Raw genomic sequence first — 22,980 nt, forward strand, 5'->3', positions numbered from 1 at the left:
AGCCCGACGCGGGGCTCGAACTCACAAACCGTAAGATCACGACCTGAGCCGAAGTCAGATGCTTAACCGACTGAACCCCCCAGGCACCCCACGTTTTACTCTTTTTTTTTACATTTTATTTTATTTTTTATTCTAATTTAATTTTTTTTTTTAATTTAAAAATAGAACTGCCTTAACACCCAGCAGTTGACTACTAGGTATTTATCCAAGAGATACAGGTATGCTGTCCCACATCTTACTCTTACTGTCACTGATATTTTCTTTATGAATTTTGGAGCAGGAAGGAACGTGGCTTCCAAAATGTCTTAGCCTATAGCTGTGCTACCATTTGTTTTTGTTGTTCTTCTTGTTTGTTTAGAAAAAATAGGGAGCCTTTCATGAATGTGTGTGTCATCCTCGGGCAGGGACCACGCTAATCTTCTCTGTGTCGAAGATATATGTTGCCGAAGTGAGCACTGTGCTAATATATTTGGACTTTATTACCCGTTTCAGACCTTTCAGGGACTCCTTGTCTTCTTACAATGTCATCGAACTCTCACAGAACCAGGTCCACCTGTCTCTCTGGTCCCTCTGTCCACCGTCCTTCCCAGAAATCCTTTGCTCGGCCCCCAGAACACCTCCGGGCACACTTTGTGTCCTCTTTCCTGAAATGCCTCTTCCACCTGGGCCCTCCCACTGCATCCTTCACGACCACGTTCAAATGTGTCACCCCAGATGCCTTCCCCAACTCCTGGTCAGAACGAGTGGCCACCCCTTCAGGGGCCCTCAGAACATCTCTGGCCTCTCTGCGACCTCCCTTGGCACATTGTCTGTTCCTGAAGCCCCACTTTCCCTTTGTTACCACTTTTCATCATCTCAGCACCTGACACGGGTCGGGCAAGGGGCAGACACTCGTTAAATTTGCACTAAATGCAGCAATAAGAGAAGGAAGGGACACAAATGCGGTCACGGATCCCTCCTACGATCGTATATTTCGCGCTCAATCAAAATAGCTCTTTCCCGTCTCTTCTCACCCCGTGAAAGGATGTAGACTCCCTGCTCAGTTCATCTTTGGCCTGGCTCTTAATTGGCATCAAAGACCCTGAATGGTGCTGTTGGTCCCCAACTCAGAATAGCATCTCTGTGCCTGTCACTCGCTAGTAACTCTCTGATGGTTCTGAGTTGGCCTGAGTCACAACCCGAGCTGGAACTTTGCAAGAACATTGTAAAAACTGAATGGGGCTGGGGGGCGGAGGGATGGGGGGGGTGGAATACACCTTAAAATAGCTTTGATTTTTTTTTTTAGAAGAACGTGGTACCCACAGCAGAGTCAATTCACAACCGGCATGAACAACACATCAAGAGTCTGTGAACTGAAGGCAGGAAAAACTGGATAAGCCATCCCAACCCCAAACGTCCAAAATGAATGATACCTCGATGTGACACACGACCTCAGCATGTTTGAATACGCTCCGACTCTATGCAAAGAAATAACGGTCCTTTGTCATTTCAGACAGAACTAAATCTCGGAGGATTATGCATTAGCATGTTTCTGTTCTTGTGTTGCCTGTGATGGAAATAATATACCCTGAATTCACAACGAGTTAGAGAAAAAATCCAGTCGGCACGATCGCCTTATTCTCCCTCTTTAAAAGTACGTTATCTATGAGTGTGCTTGCGGCAGATGAAACAAAGGCAAAAATCCAGACCGCCTACGTGATAGATGAGACATTACCCACAATGGATAAATAGCCCCTGTTTCAGAGCTAAGTCACTCAAAGGGCACTAATTAGGGGTTTAATAAACGTCACGGCCAACTGCATTCGTTTTCTATTGACAAGCACCACGCACACACTGAGTGGCTAACACAGCATTCATTGGTTACCTTAGTTTTGTAGGTCAGGTGCTCAGGAGGGCTTGACTGGGCTCTGCGCTGGGTCTCATGGGCTGAAATCAAGGTATTGGTGGGAAAGTGCTTACCCCGAAGTGTAAGAAACAGTTGGCCTCCAGGCTTATTCAGATCCTTGGCAGAATCCGCTTCCTTGTGGTTGCAGGCCTGGGGTCACCAATACCTCGCTGGCTGCCGTCTGGAGGTCACCCATATTCCTTCTCGCCCGGCATCCTCCACGGACAAGGCCAGCGATGGTGAGTCGAATCCTTCCATTGCTTGGAATCTCCGACTTTTTTTGTTTTTTTGTTTTTTTGCCTTTCTCTTCTGCAGAGAAAGTTCTCTGCCTTCGAGGGCTCATGTGATTGCACGAGACCAACCCAGATAATTTCCGTGTCTTCAGGTCAAGTGTGCCTTACAGCATGATCACACTGGGTTATGTCACCGTGCTCAGGATTCTGGGGCTTAATGTGGAACCCAGGAGCCCTTCCCAGACCCACGTCAGAATCACAGAATACCAGCACTGAAGGGGAACTTGGAAAATACAGGTTTAGCTTTTCAACTGAAGCATAAATCCTGCACGTGGAGAGATCTTTCGTCTAAATACATCTGGTGATAGAAAATACATTATCTCACTTTTTGACTGGTCCGATGATGAAAAAGCAAGAGACACTATGATGACATTTGCTCCCAATAATTTTTCATTTTCCAAATCGAAGGAATCTAATTTTCTTTTCTGACACGTAGTAGTGTTACACTTTTTTCTATGTTTTCATGATCCCGTTTCTTTGTTCCTAGACCATTCACTGTGTCATTTCATCATAGAAACACCCAACATCTCTTGTGTTTTTAAAAAATGTTTATTTATTCTTGAGAGAGAGCGCGACAGAGCATGAGTGGGGCAGGGGCGGAGCAAGAGGGAGACACAGAATCCGAAGCAGGCTGCAGGCTCTGAGCTGTCAGCACAGAGCCCGACATGGGGCTCGAACCCATGAACTGTGAGATCATGACCTGAGCCGAAGTCAGATGCTCAACCGACTGAGCCACCCAGGCGCTCCACACCCAACACCTCTTGTAAAATACAGCTGATAAGGAATCCAGTCCTCTAACGGTGGCCTCATTCTATCGAGTTTATAGACGTTTATCCAAGTGTTTTTATCCTGCTCCAAAGATGTCTTTCCTTTGGAAATCGTTCTTACCCCCATTTCAGACTCATGCATTCTCATGAGAAACTAGTTTTGTGAATAGGCTTCTAGACGTTTGGAAAGTCCACTAAAAACCTAAAGCAGAAAAAGTATAATTTTTGCAAATGGCTTCCTGTGCTCATTACCCCATGATTGCCACTACGTGAAGGATCATTAAATACTCTAGAATGCATTTAAAATACCGCAAGAGCTCCCAAAACTTTGGGCTCCTTTGAGACCCTTAAAAGCAAACACATACAAGTAAACAAGTGAAAAGTGAAATGTTGCATGGAGAATTCTGCGAGCACAGGTGCACCAGTGGGTAAACATCTGAATATCCAGCCATCCGGGAGTCCCGGAGTGAGATTTCATGGCCCAACGCCCCGCTGCTGAGCGGGCAGTGCTGTGCTGGGTGGAGTGGGTTCCTGCGGGCTTGGGGATTTCTCAAAGCAAGAAAAAACTGACAAAAAGAAAAGGTCTGACTACTGCTGAAGATTTAATAATTCAGGCTGTTTAAAAGCTTTCGGCACATTTTATGATTTTTGTCTCTGTTCACTTTGGTCACGAACAATCTTAAAGTTCATCAGAAATATTTGTGTCCATTAAATTACGAGTTGCAATACCCCAGGGTGAAAACAGCTCTCTGGTGGTGAAGCCATGGTCTCCAACCTGGCAGCTTGCTGGTCTGGCTGTTTTCATTTTGGTTATCTCCCTTTCCGTACACATTTACTCTTCGGAGAATAGCGACGACCTATCATTGCCATGCTGGATATGATGACAAATCATTAATGTCAGTGCTCTCTGAACTTGGAAAGCACAGCCGGTTTTGCCTGGGTGGCTGAGTCGGTTAAGTATCTGACTTTGACTCAGGTGGCTTTGCTCTCATGGTTCATGAGTTCAAGCCCCACATTGGGCTCTCTGCGGTCAGTTCAGAGCCCATGTTGGATCCTCTGTCTCCCTCTCTCTCTCAAAAATAAATGCACATTCAAAAAAGGGGTGGGGGAGACACCTGGGTGGCCGAGTTGGTTAAGTGTCAACTCTTGGTTTCGACTCAGGTAGTGATCTCATGGTTTGTGGGTTCCAGCCCCTCTTCAGGCTCTGCACTGAGGACAGAGCCTGCTTGGGGTTCTCGCTCTCCCTCTCTCTTTGCTCTTTCCCCTCTTGAGCTGTCTCTGTCTCTCTCAAAATAAATAAATAAACTCAAAAAAAAGAGAATATTAGGAAAAAAAGCACAGCCCATTTTCTTTTGGCAAGATCCACATAGCACTTAAATGATTTTCACCAGAAATGCCCGAACCTGTTTCTGAAATGAGTAGACTTTTTTCCCCCTTTATGTCTCTTGATGGCTCCATCTAAATGGGACTTTTTGTGATGTAAGGGGGCGGAAGTCCCTGCTTCCCCCAAGGATGTACTATCCATGTTATATTCTGTGAATATGCACGAGGTATTGTAACCCATAACATGCCTAATTCTGAATTTATTGGGTTACTAAGAAACGGATGTGAGAGAGAAAAAGGTATGATTTATTGTCACTTGTGAACTTCCCAGAAATCATAAAAGTTTACGACTCTAGGGACTGGGCATCACACCCTCCCACAATTCTTTTATGTTCACCAAATGTTGGTTGATAGATCGTTAAAAACATGTCTGTTTCAGATCATGCCGTGATTTTCAGCATGGAATTTGGAAGGAGTTAAAACAGTGAAGGGCTGTTGTCATAACAGAAGTCCTCTGTCTCCTTCAGGCTGTTTTAAGTGACTCCGACTCTGCTGTCCTTAAAGGTACTGGATCAGAAACCATGAACGGAACCTGGGCCGAAATGCCGTAAGTGGTATTTATCCACAGGCAGCTTAACTAATTCAAAAATAACCCGCAGCCCTCCCATCTTTTTTTCAAGGTTTATTCATTTTGAGGAGGGGAGGGGCAGAGAGAGAGAGAGAGAGGGAGGGAGAGAGAGAGAGAATCCCAAGCAGGCTCCTCACTGTCAGCACAAAGCCAGACAGGGGGCTTGATCACATGAGCCATGAGATCTTGACCTGAGCCAAAATCAAAAGCTGGACCCTCAACCCACTGGAGCATCCAGGTGCCCCTCCCCCAGCCCCTCTTGCTTTTCATGAAATGCATTTCCAGTGAGTTTTACTTGTGTTTCACGCTCCTTTGCCCTGGTCTCCTTCACTACTGCATTTGTGGAGCTGGAGAGTTGTTTAAGCAGGAACCTAATGTGCAGGGAGGAGGGACAGACTGCAGCTTTGGGACGGGTTCCCTGCGCATTGAGCGCTGGCCTCTGTCCTCTGCCAACACGACCGTGTGGACACTGGGCAGAGACAGAAAACTCAGTGGTAACAAGACCACAAAGTATTACACTCTATATTTTAGTGGAGAGGCCTTATTCACTTACTTTTGAAGAGGGGCGTTGGATTGGAGCCGGGGTAATCTCTACAAGCCCCAGGAGGCTGGCTGTCAGCCCTGCGAGGACTTAATAAGTGACCGTCATTCGCCAGGAGTCAGTGTATGAAATCGGGGGTGGGGGGGGGGGAAACATCTAAGTGGACACGAAAATCCCGGCTGTCTTAGTTCAGGCTGTAACAAAGTACCATAAACTGGTGGCTTATACGGCAAACTCTTATCTATCACAGTTCCGGAAGTTGGGAGTCCCAAGATCAAGGTGTTAACGGGTCTCGTGTCTGGTGAGAGCCCACTGCCCGGTTCAGGGACTGCTGTCTCCTCGCTGTATCCTTACATGGGGAATAGACGCTCTTGTCTCTTTCGCCTTTGTAAGGCCATTGATCCTGTCATGAGGGGTCCACCCTTAGGACCTGATCTAACCCTAAAGACCTCCCAAAGAATATCACTGCCCTGGGGATTAAGGCTTCCACATATGAACTGGGGTGGGGGAGGGACAAAACATTCAGTCCATAGCCCCTGCCCATCTAAACCTGTAGACAGATGAGCGTCACAGCCTGGAAGGGTTTCGGGCAAGAGAGCGTCTTTGGGGAGATCTGAGCCCGTGAATCTTTTCGTCTGGGATGGCCAGGTGATTCTAGCTCATTCCATGTTCTGCCCTTCCTCGAAGCCAGCCTGGACCACCAGCCAAGAAAGAATTTTTCTCCCATAATTCTGCACCTACGGCCACGCTGGGCCGGGTAGATATTCCCCTGGCAAGCTGACTTTCCACGCTGACTCTTCCTCTGGAGCGCGGAGGTTTAACAAGAATATACGTCCTCACTCTTGTGTCTACCACACGTTGTTTTTTTAATAATGCACTTCACCCCCAAGCCTGTGGGATCGGCTTGCTCAACTCCGGGCAATGCATATCCTCACTGGAGTTGGGGGTGGGGTGGGGGAGGGGAGAGGAAAATCAGTCTTCATTACTCAAGGGTGAGAAGAAAATAAATCTACACGAAAATTACTTTTTACAATCTCTTAGGAGGTAAATCAGACTAACGCAGGAAAGACACAAATATATTCATCGGTCCATTTGAGACGCAGGGAGAGTGGTGGTGAATTGCAGACACAGTTTATTTGGTGCGTTTACCAGGAGAGAATGCCATTCGAGGGGCACCTGCCTGTTAGCTAGAGCCCTCCCTCCCAGACAGCCAGGGTCATTACTGCTGTCAAGATGTGCGCAGGAAGCCAGCATTTACACACACACCAAAATCACAGCTTCAAGCCCCAGATTCTGCAAACTGCGTCAAAGTCAACACGTTTGCCAACTAAAAACATAGCTTACTTGTCCCTCGGCCCATGGCCCCTTCTTGTCAGTTGGTCGCTTCTAAGCTCCAGGACAGTGAGACTGGTACCAGGTAGAAACTACCACGATGGGGGGCGCCTGGGTGGCTCAGCTGGTTGAGCGTCCGGCTTCAGCTCAGGTCATGATCTCATGGTTCGTGAGTTCGAGCCCCGCGTCGGGCATGGCAGAGGCTGCCTCAGATCCTCCGACCCTCTCCCACTCTCTCTCTCTGTCTCAAAAACATAAATAAATAAATAATATTAAAAAAAATTTTAATAAAAAGAAAATATCACAATGAGAAAAGGTGAAGAAACAGAGGAAATGCAACGTAACATTTTTTGGGGGTGGGGGGAAGGCTTTATTTTAAGTAGGACAAAGTCAGAGACAAAGAAAGAAAACTTCCTAGTACCTGTGTCCATTTGAGTGTTACAGGCACACCGGGGCACTACAACACGAGCTCTGCATCGAGGCACAAGCTGTTTCCGATCTTGTCAAAATCATGCGTGAACGTTGACGAGCAAGTTGAGTTCCAGCGGCCAAGCCAGTGATGTGACCAGCTATCACCGTGGTCCGTTTCGGGGGTGCCGGAGCCGGGAGGGGAAGGAGGACGGGTGTGGCTTTAAGAACACTCTCGCAGTCACTCACTGGATAACTGGCATGAGTGTCCCCTCCTCGTAGGCTGTACCGATGCGTGCCGGGCGGTGACACGGAGCCCGGGGCGGGCTGGCCCCAGTAAATGTCGCGTGGGGGCCCAGCCTGGGCTGAGCTGTGCTGAGCAGTGGGCTCTCCCTCCGAAGGGGAGGACATCCGGTGGCTCGCAGGACGGGCCTGCCCTCTGAGTGTGGAGATTCACGGTCCCCGCAGGAAAAGGGACAGGGGTTGCCCAAGGACAAATGTGTCAGTCAGCTGCTGGAGCACAAACTTGCAGGCACCATCCCCGACTCCCCCCCAGTGGGGAACGGCGCCAGCCGCTCAGAAAGGAGCAAAAACCAACACACACCCAGGATTTTTCCAAAAGTATCAAAAAGCAAGGAATGAAAGTCACTACACGTCAAAAGTCCATTCCAATCAATTAACAAGTATAATAATCCCAACGCATAAATGGTCAGAAAAAGACACACCCCAACATCTGCAATAAAGATGACAATGTATATTTAAAAATATTACGTTTCAGGGGCGCCTAGGTGGCGCAGTCGGTTAAGTGTCCGACTTCAGCCAGGTCACGATCTCACGGTCCGTGAGTTCGAGCCCCACGTCTGGGCTGATGGCTCCGAGCCTGGAGCCTGTTTCCGATTCTGTGTCTCCCTCTCTCTCTGCCCCTCCCCCGTTCATGCTCTGTCTCTCTCTGTCCCAAAAATAAATAAACGTTGAAAAAAAAATTTTTTTTTTTAAATATATATTATGTTTCAGGAGCGCCTGGGGTGCGGAGTCGGTTAAGCATCTGACTTCTGGCTTCGGCTCAGGTCATGATCTCACAATTTGCGAATTGGAGCCCCACACTGGGCTCTGTGCTGACAGCATGAAGCCTTCTTGGGATTCTCTCTCCCTCTCTCTCTCTCTCTCTGTCTCTCAAAAATAAATAAACTTTTTAAAAAAATATCAAGTTTCAAAAAGGTAAAATAATTACAACTATCGAGAGTATTTTTTCTTTGATCAGTAACAGTGAAAAGACACAGAACACCCACAGGACTCCGGGCTGCTCACAAGCGCTGGTGACTATTGAAGTAAAAAGGAATAAACTGAAATAGAGAACTCTACTGGAAGGGAATTTGCCTGCAGTCGTCAAGAGTCCTGGGAGGGTAGGGGCGCCTGGGTGGTTCACTCAGTTAAGCATCTGACTCTGGCTCCGGTCATGATCTCACGGTTCATGGGTTCGAGCCCTGCGTCGGGCTCTGTGCTGCTTGGACCCTGCTTCGGATTCTGTGTCTCCATCAATCCCTGCCCCTCCCCGCCTCACACTCTGTCTCTGTCTCTCTCTCTCAAAAATAAAGACTTCAAAAAAATTTTTAATAAAAAAAGACTCCCGACACACAGGTGCAGGGTCAGTGTGTTATGTCACAGCTGAAACTAAGGTAACGCTGTGATCAGCTGCGCTCAGATGCAAGACAAACGAACACAGAAGAAAATAAAGCTTGAGCTTCATGTCTTTAAGCGTGATCACCGACCGATGTCCATTGTTTGGTCTGCGGGAAGATGTCAACGGCAGGGGAAACTGTACTATCTTTGCCACTTTCTGATAAATGGAAATTATTCCAAAACAAACGTTTATTTTAAAAAAATGCTATTGTGACGTGGTGCCCGGGTGGCTCAGTCAGTTGAGCGTCCGACTTCGGCTCAGGTCGTGATTTCACGGTTCGTGGGTTTGAGCCCCGCGTTGGGCTCTGTGCGGACAGCCTGTGAGCACAGAGCCCGATTTGGATTCTTTTGTCCCCTCCCTCTGCCCCTCCCCTGCTTGAGCTCTCTCCAAAATCAATAAATATATATTTTTTAATGTTATCGTGTGTGGATGGTGCTTGGGAAACGGATGATTGCAACGAACCGTTTTCTTTATTTCACGCTCCCATCCTTTCAAAAATTTAAAGCAGGAGCCTGTATTGATAACAACAAAAAAAAATAAATGAACCACTTTTTTAAAGGCTCAGATGTGACATCCCCAGCACGTCATTCATCGGTGGTTGGGAGACGGGAAAGTGTATTCACTTACTCATATGCCCCCCAAAAGTAAAACCAGGGTGGCGAGGAAGAAACTTGGAATCCACGAGGAGGGACAGGTGAGGGCCTCCTATCCGTGAGACTCCGCGGGAACACGGCAATGACTTACTCGTGGCATTTTGTCTCATGGGGCAGAACGGATCTCCAAACCCGTGGTTTAGGTGAGCCCCAGCCCCTTGGTGCTGGGGCTCACTGGGGAGAGAGTTCCTACCAGCCTGGCGTGGGAAAGCCTGATGTGAATGGATGTCTCCAAATAAATGGTTTATTTCAGACACCCACATTAACTTCGACTAAGCAATTGCACTTGTCCACAAAGGACACGCTTTAAAGAATGATAGTAAATGGTCCATAATTAATACGCATCGACGTGCGCCGAATGCCTCTACAGGGCTACAGTATTTGGATTCTAGTTAGGTAAACTATTCCCGTTGCAGTATTGATCACAAGGTTAATTTCCTTAACCTGGTGCAAATGATCACAGCTTCCAAATAGCGAAGATCAGAGCTAATGAATTGTGATGCGAGCCCAGGGTGCTCCAACTTCACGTGCGGGGAGCGTTGGAGATCTTCCGACAAGGTCAGCTGGACGATGTCCTTTTGCACCCCTAGTTTTGCGAGCACATTTTTGCGTCTCTAGGTGGTGCCTGTGAACAGGGCTCATCTGCCATCCTGACTTAATTCCCAATTTTTATTTCCAAGGTATAAGAGTTGCCCACTTGATGAGCAAAAGTCGTGGTGGTCGTTTTGAGGCAACAGTGTCTGTCCTTTATTTATTTATTTATTTATTTATTTATTTATTTAGGCAAGCGGGTCAGGCACCATTGGTCCGGGTGCCTGAGACTGTCCTCGTCTTAGCACGGAGAGCCCTGCACCCCTCCCCGGGATGCAAAAAGTCCTGGTTTTCGGTGATGGGTTGGTGCAGAGTGCGGGGGAAAGTGCAAAGCTCATACCTAGCCCCAAAAGAGTGAGATCAAAAACAACACCAGGTTTGGTGTCGAAAGGTTGCGGTAAAGGTTATCCCTTGACCGATGGCTGATGTTGGCAGTTACGTTCATGCTTCGCAGTAGTGACCACGCGTTGGTGATTTGACCTAAGCGTGTTGTAATCCTGCACTACGAAAGGAGTCTTCTGGATGGAATTGTTGGCCCCAATTCTTCAACCCTCTTTGTGTCCATACCCTTTGCCCTTTTCCACCCACGAAAGGTGGCATGTACTTCCCGTCCTCTGACAGTGGGCTCAGCCAGGTGACTTGTTTTGGGAGAAGAGTGAGTATGTCTCTTCTCAGTATGGACTCACGGGGTCCCCCATTTTAGCTTGCCCTCTCGTGTCTCTGCAATTGCCAGGCAAAGAACACACCCAGAGCTGCCCGCTGGTCAAAAGAAGATACTAGATTCTTGGAGGAGACATCAAGGCACACGAGTGGTCCATCAGAGCTTGAGCTACCCAGCCGAGCCCAGCCTACCCACGCAGGTCTCCGGCCAATCCGTGAGTACAGAGTACTTCTTGTCTTCCCTGAGAGCTGGTGGTTGACTGATCCTGGCGTATTTTTGGCGGCCACAAGCTGATGTAAGGTAGACTGTGCCAGTCCTCGGCCAGACTGCCCTCCGGTCATCCCGCAACTTTCTCTGCTCTTCCTCTGTACGGCAGGGGACTGGCTCCTGCAGGCTGCATTTCCCAGCACCCAGGGTTGGTTTCTGGATGGTTCTACCAGGGGACGCATTGGTGGGAGATTGGGAAGCAGAAGGAAAGGAGAAGCCTGGTCCTCTGCTCTTGACTATCGTGCTGCTCTGGGTCCTGGGGAATAGGTCCATTCATGGCACCAGCTCCTGGCCACGGCCCCTGCTTCCTGGAAACCAGGGAGCACTCCCTCCTGCCGGGGCCCTATGACGTGGGTATGGCAATCCCCAGGTACCCATCTGTAGGTGGCCTTAGTTTTCCATCTGGCCCATCAGCTCCTCTCTTACTCACATGTACCCTATCCCTTGGCACGTTGACAAAATTTGTCTTATGGACCCCATGCCATATGTTGGGTTTTGTTTTTTTGGGGAATCACACACAATACTGCCACCTTCCCCAATAACTTAAAGTCCCTCTGTTTTACTTCTGTTTTGCTTAGGAAACTCTACCCCCAACGTGGGGCTCAAACCCACAACCCCGAGATCAAGAGTCACACGCTCTACTGACTGAGCTAGCCAGATGCCCCAAAGTCCTTCTGCTTTAAAGTTGAGGGGCACCCGGGTGACTCAGTCGGTTAGGCATCTGACCCTTGGTTTCAGCTCAGGTCGTGATCTCATGATTCATTTCATGAAGCCCCGAGTCAGGCTCTGTGCTGACAGTGCGAAACTGCTTGGGATTTTCTCTCTCTCTCCCTCTCTCTCTGCCTCTCAAGGTAAATAACAACAACAACAAAAAAAAAATTAAAAAAAAATAAAGTTGAGCTGGTTTCTGTTTCCTAGTTGGGCCCTCGTTAAGCAGGACCTCCAACACTCCCGGGAAAGAGGAAAACAAGGTGCGTTATGACTAGACCGGATCGCTTGGAGTTACAGCCTCAGAACTGGAAAGAAGTGGAGACATCGTCATCCATCCAGCGTGTGAGTCCCCTCTCTGAAGGGGGCTGACAAGTGTGACCGGAGACCTGAGACAGGAGCTCCGGGCTTGAGGACGCACCACATTTCCTGGCTGTGCTTCCTCAGCTCCCGGGGGACCTTCCTGTTCAGCAGCACCAACCCTCCCACCTTGCTGCCCTTTGCAGGCTTGCAGCCAATGGTCTGGCACCTCCTCATGTCCTCCCAGCCCCAGTTTCTTTCCCTTCCAGCTTGTCCACAGAAAATACGCAGACCTTCCAGCATCATGGTGCAAGGAGCACACGGGAGCTCTGTCAGCAAGGCTCTGTCTTATCCCTTTCCTGGGTCTGTGTGTTTGTCAATAACTGAAGTCCTTTACTTTGCGGAGGAACTCCTAACTTTCCAACATGGAGTTGTCCGGAAAAGCTCGGACAGTTGGCCGGGGGGATCATGTTCATCTTGTTGACTAACCTTTACAAAGGGTTTCCAGAGACACAGGCAAGTCCCAAGCACTTTACAGACACCTTCTAATCTTCTTCATAAACCTATGAAGTAGGAAGTATTGTTACCCCACTTTACGCATGAAGAAATGCAGCACTGGTAATTCAAGAGGCGAAGTGTGAGGCCAAGATTCCACACTGGGCCCCGCAGCTGGGCTCTGAAGCCTGACTCAGTTCAGCCCTCTTCACCTTCCCCTACGTTCACCAACTCAAGACACGAGTGTTGCGCTGAACTGAATTGAGGTCATAATACTATCCAAAAACGTGAATAATTTGTGGATGCGTGGAACTGAGTCAACCATGCAATCCAGGAGTCCACGAGGAAGCACACAGTGGTTTTCCCCTAGTTTTGAGTTTACCTCCTTCAGAGACTTGAACTGCGTTTACAAATCGCTGAGCCTTGGGGCGCCTGGGTGGCTCAGTCGGTTAAGCAAGCGAGTTCAGCTCGGGTCACAATCTCATGGTACGGGAGCTCGAGCCACACATCGGGCTCTGCGCTGACAGTGTGGAGCGTGCTTGGGATTCTCTCTCTCCCTGTCTCCCTACCCCCTCCCACACCCTCCAAAAAAATAAATAAAAACGTCTGTTTTCATGGGCCAGTAATAGATGGAAAGGCACAGGAATGCCTTGGGCTAACCAGGTCTGATAGGAGGTAGACAACTGTGTTCGAATGGACTTCCCAGGGCTGCAAACTCTACCCTCAGCCCTCCAGGTTCTCTGTCTTTAGGAACGCGGGCTCCTGTTTCAAAAACCACTTCGAGAAAAAGGTATCTTGCAGTTGTGGTTTTTTTTTCTTTGAAAATAGCATAAGTTACCACGAATTATTTGGTTTTAGCCAAAAGAGGCAACATCACCTCGGAAACCAAGACTCTACCTCGCTGAGGCAGGAAAAATGAGCCTCCCAGTGTGTTTCCCTCATGCCCCCAGTTCAAGCCCAAATCATTTTTTTTAAGCGACTGCCAATTTGCTCAGAGCCAAGCCTGACTCATCTTACCACATGGTTTGGTTTCTCCTCATTGAGTTTTGAAAGAGATTAAGTGACAGGTGTTCAACCAGGACCCTGTGTTCTACTTTTGCGATGATCAATGGGGCCTTGGTACAAGAGTGAGTTTTAGAAAAGGAACAAGTCAGGACCTGTTGAGCTGACGCAGAATTCCTTTGTACCAGAATGTAGGTAGCACTTCCGAAAGGAACCTGCGTCAGAGGAACAGTGTTCACGAACACAAAACGCAAACGCAGCGCAAGATAGGGAAGTCGGGACGCCGGCCGCCAGAGTCATAGTTAAGATGGCACCAGGGCGGGATGGTTAATACCAGACGGCAAAACAAAAGCACAAAGCGAAGGCTCCAGTAGGTTAACAAGGTCAGTGAGCTGTTTGCTGCATGCTTGAAGTGTGCAGAAAGCCTTTTATATATCATCACAATATTGTATTATATTAATTTATTGTATATTTGTATGGATATTATGTTGTATATTATATATTATATCTATTTGGTCTTTGCGCCCATTTCTGGCACAAAGCTCATAAGACCCTAGGAATTTCCTAAGTGATGAGAGCAGCAAAGGTGTCTTGATATTGATAACAAACCCCTTTCGACCGCCCCTGAGTTTACGTTAACGCGGCGACTTTTAGAAAGCATGGAAGGGTGAGCGCCGGTTGCCAGGGAAGACCGCTCCGTGGCTAGAAGATCGGAACTCTCAGCCCCAACCCCTGAACCCGGAGCGGGGAAGAGGGGCTGGAAGTCGAGTGCATCACCCGTGGCCAATGATGCGGCCAATCGTGCCTATGTAATGAAGCCTCCATAAAAACCCAGAAATGTTTTCGCAGGGAGCAGAAGTGATAGGTCATCTATAATGCATTTGAAGAAGTGTTTATAAACACTGGGAATCACAATGTTTTAAAAGTGCTCGCCACATAGTACAAAGTAAGCAGTATTTTTTTTTTTTTTATGTGAAGAGACGTGTTTGACATTCCGTAATGCGCGAGGGTAAGCGTTAAAAACCTCTATCTATGATGGCTAGGAGCGTTTTCTCCAAGTTACTTTGAGAAGAGGGTTATTTCAGGAAACGGTGATGGCAAAAATAAATAAATAAATGAATGAATAAATAAAACCCCAAAGGAAGGGGGTGGGGGGGAAGAGGTTTGGAGAGCTGGACCCCGGAGGGTGTATGGAAGCAGGCCCTGGCCGTCTCTCTCCTCTGTCTGTTCCTGAGTTATATCCTTTTACAATAAACCTGTACTCCACTAAGTAAAATGTTCCTCCGAGTTCTGTGAGACTCTCTGGCAAATTCATCAAGCCCAGGGTTGGGGTGGGGGACAGGATCGGGGGAACCAACCTGCAGCCAGAAGCAATCGGAGGCACAGGTGAAAACCTAGACTCAGGACTGACATCTGATGTGGGGCGAGGGCCAGTTCTGCAGGATTGAGTCCTTCCCCCGCAGGATCTGCTGTTGTCTCCAGGTCGATGCTGTCAGAATTCAGTTCATTTGCTTGGTGTCAGGGCAGGGCTGGGGGGGGTTGGTGGAAGGGGGCCAGAAACCACACATCGGAATTAGCGTCCACATCTGAGTCTGAAGCCCCTCAACAAGCCGCCTGGCGGCCATCAGGTCCGGCATGCTCCAGCTGCCACCGTGTGCACCTCCCATCTACGCTTTGGTAACACACAACTGCGGAGTCCGAAAGGCTCGCCTGAACGAAAGCCGAGCTCTGACCTCAGGGGTCCTAACATGGTGACAGCTGAGAGCTTGAAAACAAGCCAAACCATCTCATGGCTTGGCCTTCCCCGAGCCGACCACCTTCCTGCACCTACACCTGCCCCGTCTGAGCAACGCAGACAGCGCTGCTTGGATGCTGCCTCCCTTCTGCCTCCCTGGTTACTCTGAAGCCTCGCGCTGAGGGCAGGGACCTCATTCACCCCGCAGGTGGACGGCGGATGACACCCGCTGGGAGTCGGATAAGTGCTGCGTCTCCAGTTTCCTCGATGAACCACCTTTCCCGGGGCGGAAACCCCAACAGGAGCAGAGGGTGTGGAAGGGCCAGGAAAGGGAAGCAGGGGGAGTCGTCCCTCTGCCGGGGGGTGGGCCAGGGCGTCAGCGAGGACAACGGTGCTGACTGGGGTCCAGGCTTGTTTAGTTTGAAGAGATGCCTGGTCGTGACCACAGACGCATCCCGTAGTCAGCTGGGGACCCGAAACGGGAGCTTCACTGAAGGTGTAGACTGATAAACCCAGAAACAGCAGAATGCCAGCCAGCTTGTGAGAATGGGGGCGCTCTGGGGAGAGGGCACATGGCCGAAGGGAAGCGGAGAGGTGTTCGTAAGCCCAGAGTGAGGATGGAGAGGCAGCCGCCAGCCCTGAGAAGAGGTGAGTTCGTGAGACAGGAGCAAGGGGCAGGGGCACCGGTGCCCTGTGACAGCTGCAAGGTCACTGCCCCGAGCTGGTGTCTCCCTGCTGACGCTCACCGTGCACGAAGAACAAGAAGTCACCGAGACGTGCGCTTTGAACGTGACTCTTCAACTGGCCCCATTCATCCCGCCTCGCTTTCCCGGGAGGGCTGAACACACAGCACCCGACACAGGACAGATGAGATTACGGTAATTTACTAGTCGCGTGTACTCACAGCCGGGGAAGGAGGGCACCTGGCCCCGGGGATAGGCAGGGCTGCTGGGCTGGGGGACCCTACCTGTGGGGGCAGAGTTGGGGGGAGCATGTGTTGAGGACCTCTGGGGCCCTCTGGCTTTAACCCAAGGTCAAGGCCGCACATAATAGCGAGCTTCACTGTCAGGTCTCACAGCAATGTGACCTTGGAGGGAAAAGGAAATGTGGGTTAGAAACAGAGTGTCTATGGGGCACCTGGGTGGCTTCGTTGGTTAAGCATCTGACTCTTGATTTCAGCTCAGGTCACGATCTCATGGTTTGTGGGTTCGAGTCCCGCATCAGACTCTATGTGGACAGTGCGGAGCCTGCTTGGGATTCTCTCTCTCTCCCTCTCTCTCTCTCTCTCAACTCCCTCCCCTGCTTGTGCTCACTCTCTCTTTCTCAAAACAAATAAATAAACTTTAAAAAAAGAAAAAGAAAAGAGAAACAGAGCGTCTATTCAAATTATGAACTGGCTCTCCAGGCCAACCTGTCTCCGCCTGGGAAAGTCTCCCCGTCTCCAAGCACATCCCTGCTGGCTGACCTCCATCTGATCCTGTGCAGTTAAAGTCTGTCTCATAAACAAATTGTGGCAGGACTTCTTCCATATCAAAGAGGGGGAAAGTCCACCAGGGAACAGGCTGGAAGAAATAGGAGATAGGGGTTGATCGTTCAACAAATTTGAACAGCAGTGTTTTGGGCAAAACAAACCAAATGCTTTAATTTGATCCCGTAAGTAGCCGTTCATAATAAATGGTTCTGTTAACGTTGTGCTCTGATTTGCTTTGCTTTTAAAATACAGTCAGTTGTAAGTAACACGGTGAATGTGAAAAATGAATTAGGGCTGGTTTAGCTTAAGCCTTTCTAACGTGTCTGAGCCCACATCACCAGCTGTACACGGGAAGGAGCGAGTCCTCTGTGGCGGCCAGCTGCAGTCCCTGAAATGGTGTCATGCTGACTTTCCTTGGGTGCCAGCGGCTTGTCCTCTGCTCGGCGATGATTTTCCACTCCAATCACTGCAGCCGGTCTTGGTACATGCAGTGTTTCAAATCAAGCTGACCCCGTCAGATGTGTGCAAACGATGCTTGAAGACCCACAGCTTCACGGGTGACGTGACGGTGACACGACCTGCTCCCACACTGGTGTGGCTTTTCACGCTTTCGTGTATGTGCTAGCTTAAGGGCTCCCTCACACTGGGGTCCCTCACACCCCTGCTTCTCTTTCGACTTTGATCTTGCTTCTCTGCCTCTGAGTCATTTCTCAGCTAATTAACGTCGCTACCTCCCTAGTGACAAGGGAAAAGAGTTGGGGGACATAAGTCCATCTTCCTGTGTCCTGGTATTGCCAGAGGATATGGAAATCTGCAGGGAGACACTGAAATGGGCGGGGCCACTAACGGGTCGGGTCCATCCTGCCCGCCAACCTCCTGAGTGAGTCCTGGAGGCCACGGCAGACTACCTCACCCATTCCCTGAGCCAGATCTAACTGAGCCCGGATGTATCCGTGTGCCCCACTAGCCCCCCGCCTGCGAGCCCCCATCTGGGACAGCCTTTCCGTGCCCTACACTTCAGAGCCTGCCTCCCATGGCTGCCATGCTGATTTCATCTGTAGGAGAGATTTCATGTTTTGGATCCCTGGTCTTTCTACATCTTCCGTTTGGGGAATCGAGGTCCTTCACCCTCCCGGATTCACTCGGCTCATGTCCCCGTAATTGACTAACCAGCTTCCTCCCCAGTTCCTTTAACACCAGCCACCGTCTCAGGGGACCCTGTCCCCCACCACATTTCCTAGCAGTCTTTCCACTGCCCAGAGGTCCCATCCCCTATAAAGCAGCCACCCTGGGTTGCAAAACCAATCCAGATCCAATCTTGCCCTCCCTACCCCCATGGACATTGATTTGGACACTAGGCTAACCTCTTTGGAGCCACCTCTGAGGCCAGGATATTCCACTAGTGACCCCCCACCCCCATCCCAGCAGCCACCCTTGCCTGTCCCCCAGCCCTAGGTGACCTCTGCTTTTTCTGTGCTACAAGTTAGAGTCGCCTCTTCTAGAATGGCATATAAATGGAATCACGTGCCATCAATTCTTCTGTGTCTGGCTTCTTTCGCTCATCCAAAGGTGCCTGAGAAGTCTCCATGCTTCTGCACACATCGGATCATCCCTTTGGTTGGTTAGTAGCCTTTCACTGTGCGGACAGGCCACACTTTGTCCCCACTCACCTGTTGATGGAAATCTGCATCGCCTCTTGTTTTTGACTAGGACAATTAAAGCTCCTAAGAACACCACGCACAACCCTTTGCCTGGACGCACGTAAGAGCGAATGTCAAAGCATATGATCGTAGAGTGAAATTTTAATGAAATTACCAAACTGTTTTCATGAAGTTCATGAAGGTCCCGAAGAAAATCCTGCAGAGATAAGAAGAGAGATGTTACAAAAATGATGTCGATGATTTGCCATCAAATCGAGCCCGGGTGGAGGCACGGAGGGCTTCCCAGGGGAGGTGGATTCTGTGCTGGAGACACATAGCAGGAGCGGGAGTTCGCCTGAGGGAGGGGGTTGCTGAAAAGGCGATGCTACAATGCGCAAAGCACAGCATTCGAGCCTGGCCTGAGTTGCTATAAGCAATTTCCAGAACGGAAGACTCTCACTGTGGTTCTGTGACAGACACTGAGTCGGTACTCATGTATAAATTAAAATGATACAAAATATGTTAGTTTATATTAACCTAAACACAAAGATGGCACCAGCGAAGCAACGTGAGATCCAGCGAGAAGCCCAGCAATTGACCGCAGACTCTTGTTTACACAGAAACTGGCTCCCACGGAGGCAGAAGAGAAGGGACGGCGGCAGGTGCACCCAAAGGGTCCCTCTCCTCTCAGCACTGATGCAACATCACAAACCCTGCCTACCCAGCGTCTCAGCTACACGCTTAGTGGTTAGAGCCGCCGTGCCGAATACAGACAGAGCTCAGATCACAGCCTGAAACTCAGAACCGAACTCCAACCCGCTTGCAGGCAAAGTCAGCAGATGAAGCCGTTAGGGTCAACTTCTCTGCAGGCGTCGGCTCAGCCAGGGGAGCTGGACGCAGAGATGCTAGACCAAGACCTGTCACGCAGGTGAGACAGGTGAGATCGGGGGCTGCACAGGCTCACCTTTCGCCGGAAGCTGCTGGCATTCCCTGTTGGGCGTGTCAGGGTCTGCACAAAATAACTCACGGACAACGCTTTTTAGGACAGGGACTGGGCTCCTGGAAACGGGTGCTGCCTTAATCCACTGGGGCCGCCATCACAAAACACCAGGCACTGGGCAGTTTCAACGACATACCTTTGTTTTGTCGAAGTTCTGGAGGCTGGATGGCCGCGATCAAGGTGTGGGCACGGCTGGTTCCCGGGGGCCTCTTTCCTTCGCGTGTAGACGGCCGTCCCCCACCTCACGTATTGTCCTGTTCCTGTGCGTGCCTGTGTCCTGATCTCTTGTTCCTTTTTTTTTTTTTTTAATTTGTATTTATTTTTGAGAGACAGAGAGGGACAGAGCACCAGTGGGGGAGGGGTGGAGAGAGAGGGAGACACAGAATGTGAAGCAGGCTCCAGGCTCTGAGCTGTCAGCCCAGAGACCAACATGGGACTCAAAGCCATGAACCTCGAGATCATGACCTGAGCTGAAGTTGGCTGCTTAACCAGCTGAGCCACCCAGATGCCCCCTGATCTCTTCTTCTTATATGGGCACCAGTCAGATTGAAGTGGGGCCACCCTCATGACCTCATTTTAATTTAGTCACCACTGTAATGACCTTATCTCCAAATACAGTAACGTCCTGAGGTAGTGGGGTTGGACTTTAACATATGAATTTGGGGGACAGGGGGACACAACTGGGCCCCTAACAATTGCATCAGGTGGGGCAGTGCTTTAGTTATTCCAACTCAGCTCCCATGGAGGTGCCCTCAGGTGCAACTTGCCGATCGGGTTATTTTTACCACAATCACATTTGCCCAGCGGCACGGCTGACAGCCCCCTTCAGAGCTAGAAAGTCAACATGAGGTCAAGTGTGCCCTTGGAGAAGGAGAGAGGGCTTTGCCAACCCTCTGCCCGCAACGTGGCTGGTGTTGTGGTCACAAGAGTTCTTCAAAAGGGGCTGTTTGTATTGTTGCATTTTATTGTCCTGAGAACCGGGATTCATTTTGGTTCTTTTTCCCATCAGCCTTTGGGTCCATCTCTCCTTCCCAATTTTCCGCATCCCACGGACAGAATCCCGTAATCAAACGAGCCCGTGTGGAAACAGGATGCATGGGCGGGGCGGTACACGGAGACATCTCTGAGCGTGTGAACACACAAGTCCCCAACCAACGGAGAATGGGAGCCATTCAAACAAAGACTGTAAATATGTCATGTTTAAAAATCTATTGGGCCGACTGGTGCTAGTATTCATGTCTACGGAGAGAGAAGGAGATTTTGAGCTTTTGACACTACGAATTTCTGTTTGGAATTTTCAAAGTGTCAAGCATTCCTTTTACGGGTAACCAAAAACCAAACATAGAAAAACAAACAAAGCAGGTATTCGTAATTAATGCTATCCTGGTGGGCCCAAGAGTCCTTAAATGATGAGGTGTAGGGTCCCAGGGTCCCAGGGTCCCCGGGTCCTGCGTGATTGGTTCACAGGGAGGCACCGGGCTCCGGCCGAGCGTCGGGCATCAGAGCAGCGGGGACCCATGAGCACGAGGGAGGCCAGCTCGCTCGAGTCCCCGGAGCAAGCCTCTGCCTTTCCTGGCCTTGATTCACGACAGAGCTCCTGGCATTTTTGCAAGACTTTGGCCCCCTCTTCTGGACGATCGACCTCCCAGATGCCATTTCCTGAATACACGGACGAGTCTGTTACACGGAGACCGAAACTGAACGCCTATTACCAGTAGCAGTCTGCCGTAATCCTGGCTCTGACACCCTTGGGAGTGACCCCTCAAAGGGACAAGCTCTGTCAATCAGCAGCCTGAGTGTGGGGAGTGCAGACTGGTTCCTTCAGCCGTATCCTTCTCTCCATGGAAGTTCAGAGAGTTGTCCGCACTGTCCCGAAAAGAGAGCAAAAAAACATATTTCAACTTACGTTCCTAATTGCAATCATACTATGAAGCTTCAGCTCAAAACTTGAAGCCCGGGACCCACATTTTTTCTTTGTCTGTATAGAAGCCAACGAGACAGACATCAGCAAAGGGCCTGTCCTCACACGTGCCCACCCGACCCAAACTGCTGTGTCTGCTTGGAGCGGCGAGGTGGGGGTGATGCCAATATCAGGCCACGGTGAAATCCAAGTCCGTCGGAGCACATAGGCCCTGGGATTTTGTAAGGCCTGATAGTGATCCCAAAGATGTCCTCATCCCTGAAGCCTGGGGATATGTTACTTTAGGTGGCCAAAAAGACCTCGCTGATGTAAGTAGAGGACCCTGTGGGGAGATTATCCTGTAGTAGCTGGGTGGGCTTGGCATAATCATTAGGGTTTTCATAAGGGGGAGGCACAGGGGATGTGACTCCAGACAGAGGCAGCCATGTGACCTAGGGGGAAAAGGACAGAGGGAGCGGCTTGGAGACGCTGCCCCGCTGGCTTTGAAGACGGACGAAGGAGACCACGGGCAAAGGATACGGGCGGGCTCCGGAAGCTGCAAAAGGCAAGGGAACAGGTTATCCCTCAGCCCTACCAACCCATCCCAGAAAGTCTGACTTCCAGGCCGTAAGAGAGGAAACTGGCACTGTTTCAAGTCACTGAGTTGGCGGTAACTTGTTACAGCAGCCATCAGGCACTAATACAGGCATGTGACGGTAAAATGATGAAAGCTTCGCTTGCTAAGAGGAGAGACAGAGAGTTCCTGTTGCCCGTTTGAGGTAACAGGCTAGGCAGCTTCCTGCTGGTTGCTCATTTTTCTAACAGCCCAGGGGCTACTTAAACACCTCAGGGCTGAGATGTTCTGTATTCACCTCCTTCAACTTAAGGGAAGGAACAGAAGCAGACGTGGAAACTCTTCTCAACCCGAGTATATTTATTTATCTCTCCACTGAGCCCTCTCAACCCACTCATCCCTGAACGTGAACTCGAGTCTTTTCTAAAACACTCTTCACAATGTAGGATTCTCAGGGGCCATTCTCACAGCATAGAAAGCAGGAGGAAAGCCATATAATAATGACAATAAAATACAACATCACATGCTTACTATTGTCTCATCCTGCCCATCTCATTGATTGAATATAAATATTACTCTAGGGGCGCCTGGGTGGCTCACTCGGTTAAGCATCTGACTCCGGCTCGTGGATGATCTCGCAGTTCATGAGTTCGAGCCCCTGCCTCGGCTCTGTGCTGACAGCTCAGAGCCTGGAGCCTGCTTCCGATTCTGTGTCTCCTTCTTTCTTCGCCCCTCCCCCACTCATGCTCTTTCTGTGTGTCTCTCTCTGTCTCTCAAAAATGAATAAGTGTTAAAAAAAATTTTTTTTAAAGGTTTTATTTTGAGAGAGAGACAGAGAGCACAACTGGGGGAGAGGCAGTGAGAGAAGGGGAGACAGAATCCCAAGCAGGTTTCACACAGCCCGACTCGGGGCTTGAACTCCTACACTGTGAGATCATGAGCTGAGCTGATATCAAGAGACAGCCGCTCGACAGACTGAGCCACCCAGGCGCCCCAGAAAATAAGTGTTTTCCAAGCCACTCACTTACTACCAAGCCTCACTTTGCCAGAACATACTTCTCTTAAAAACACAGAAATTTAAAAGGAATAAAACCATAGGTAAAGATTCCCAAAGGAAAGAAATAG

The 22,980-nt window shown here is 49.7% G+C and overlaps 1 pseudogene; it reads right to left on the reverse strand.

The window, feature by feature from the left end:
* Positions 1-359: 359 nt before the first annotated feature.
* LOC113594301 (uncharacterized) lies at positions 360-456 on the reverse strand (annotated as a pseudogene).
* Positions 457-22,980: the final 22,524 nt, after the last annotated feature.

This window comes from Acinonyx jubatus, chromosome D4 (genome assembly GCF_027475565.1).
Source record: "Acinonyx jubatus isolate Ajub_Pintada_27869175 chromosome D4, VMU_Ajub_asm_v1.0, whole genome shotgun sequence".
NCBI classification, from domain to species: domain Eukaryota; kingdom Metazoa; phylum Chordata; class Mammalia; order Carnivora; family Felidae; genus Acinonyx; species Acinonyx jubatus.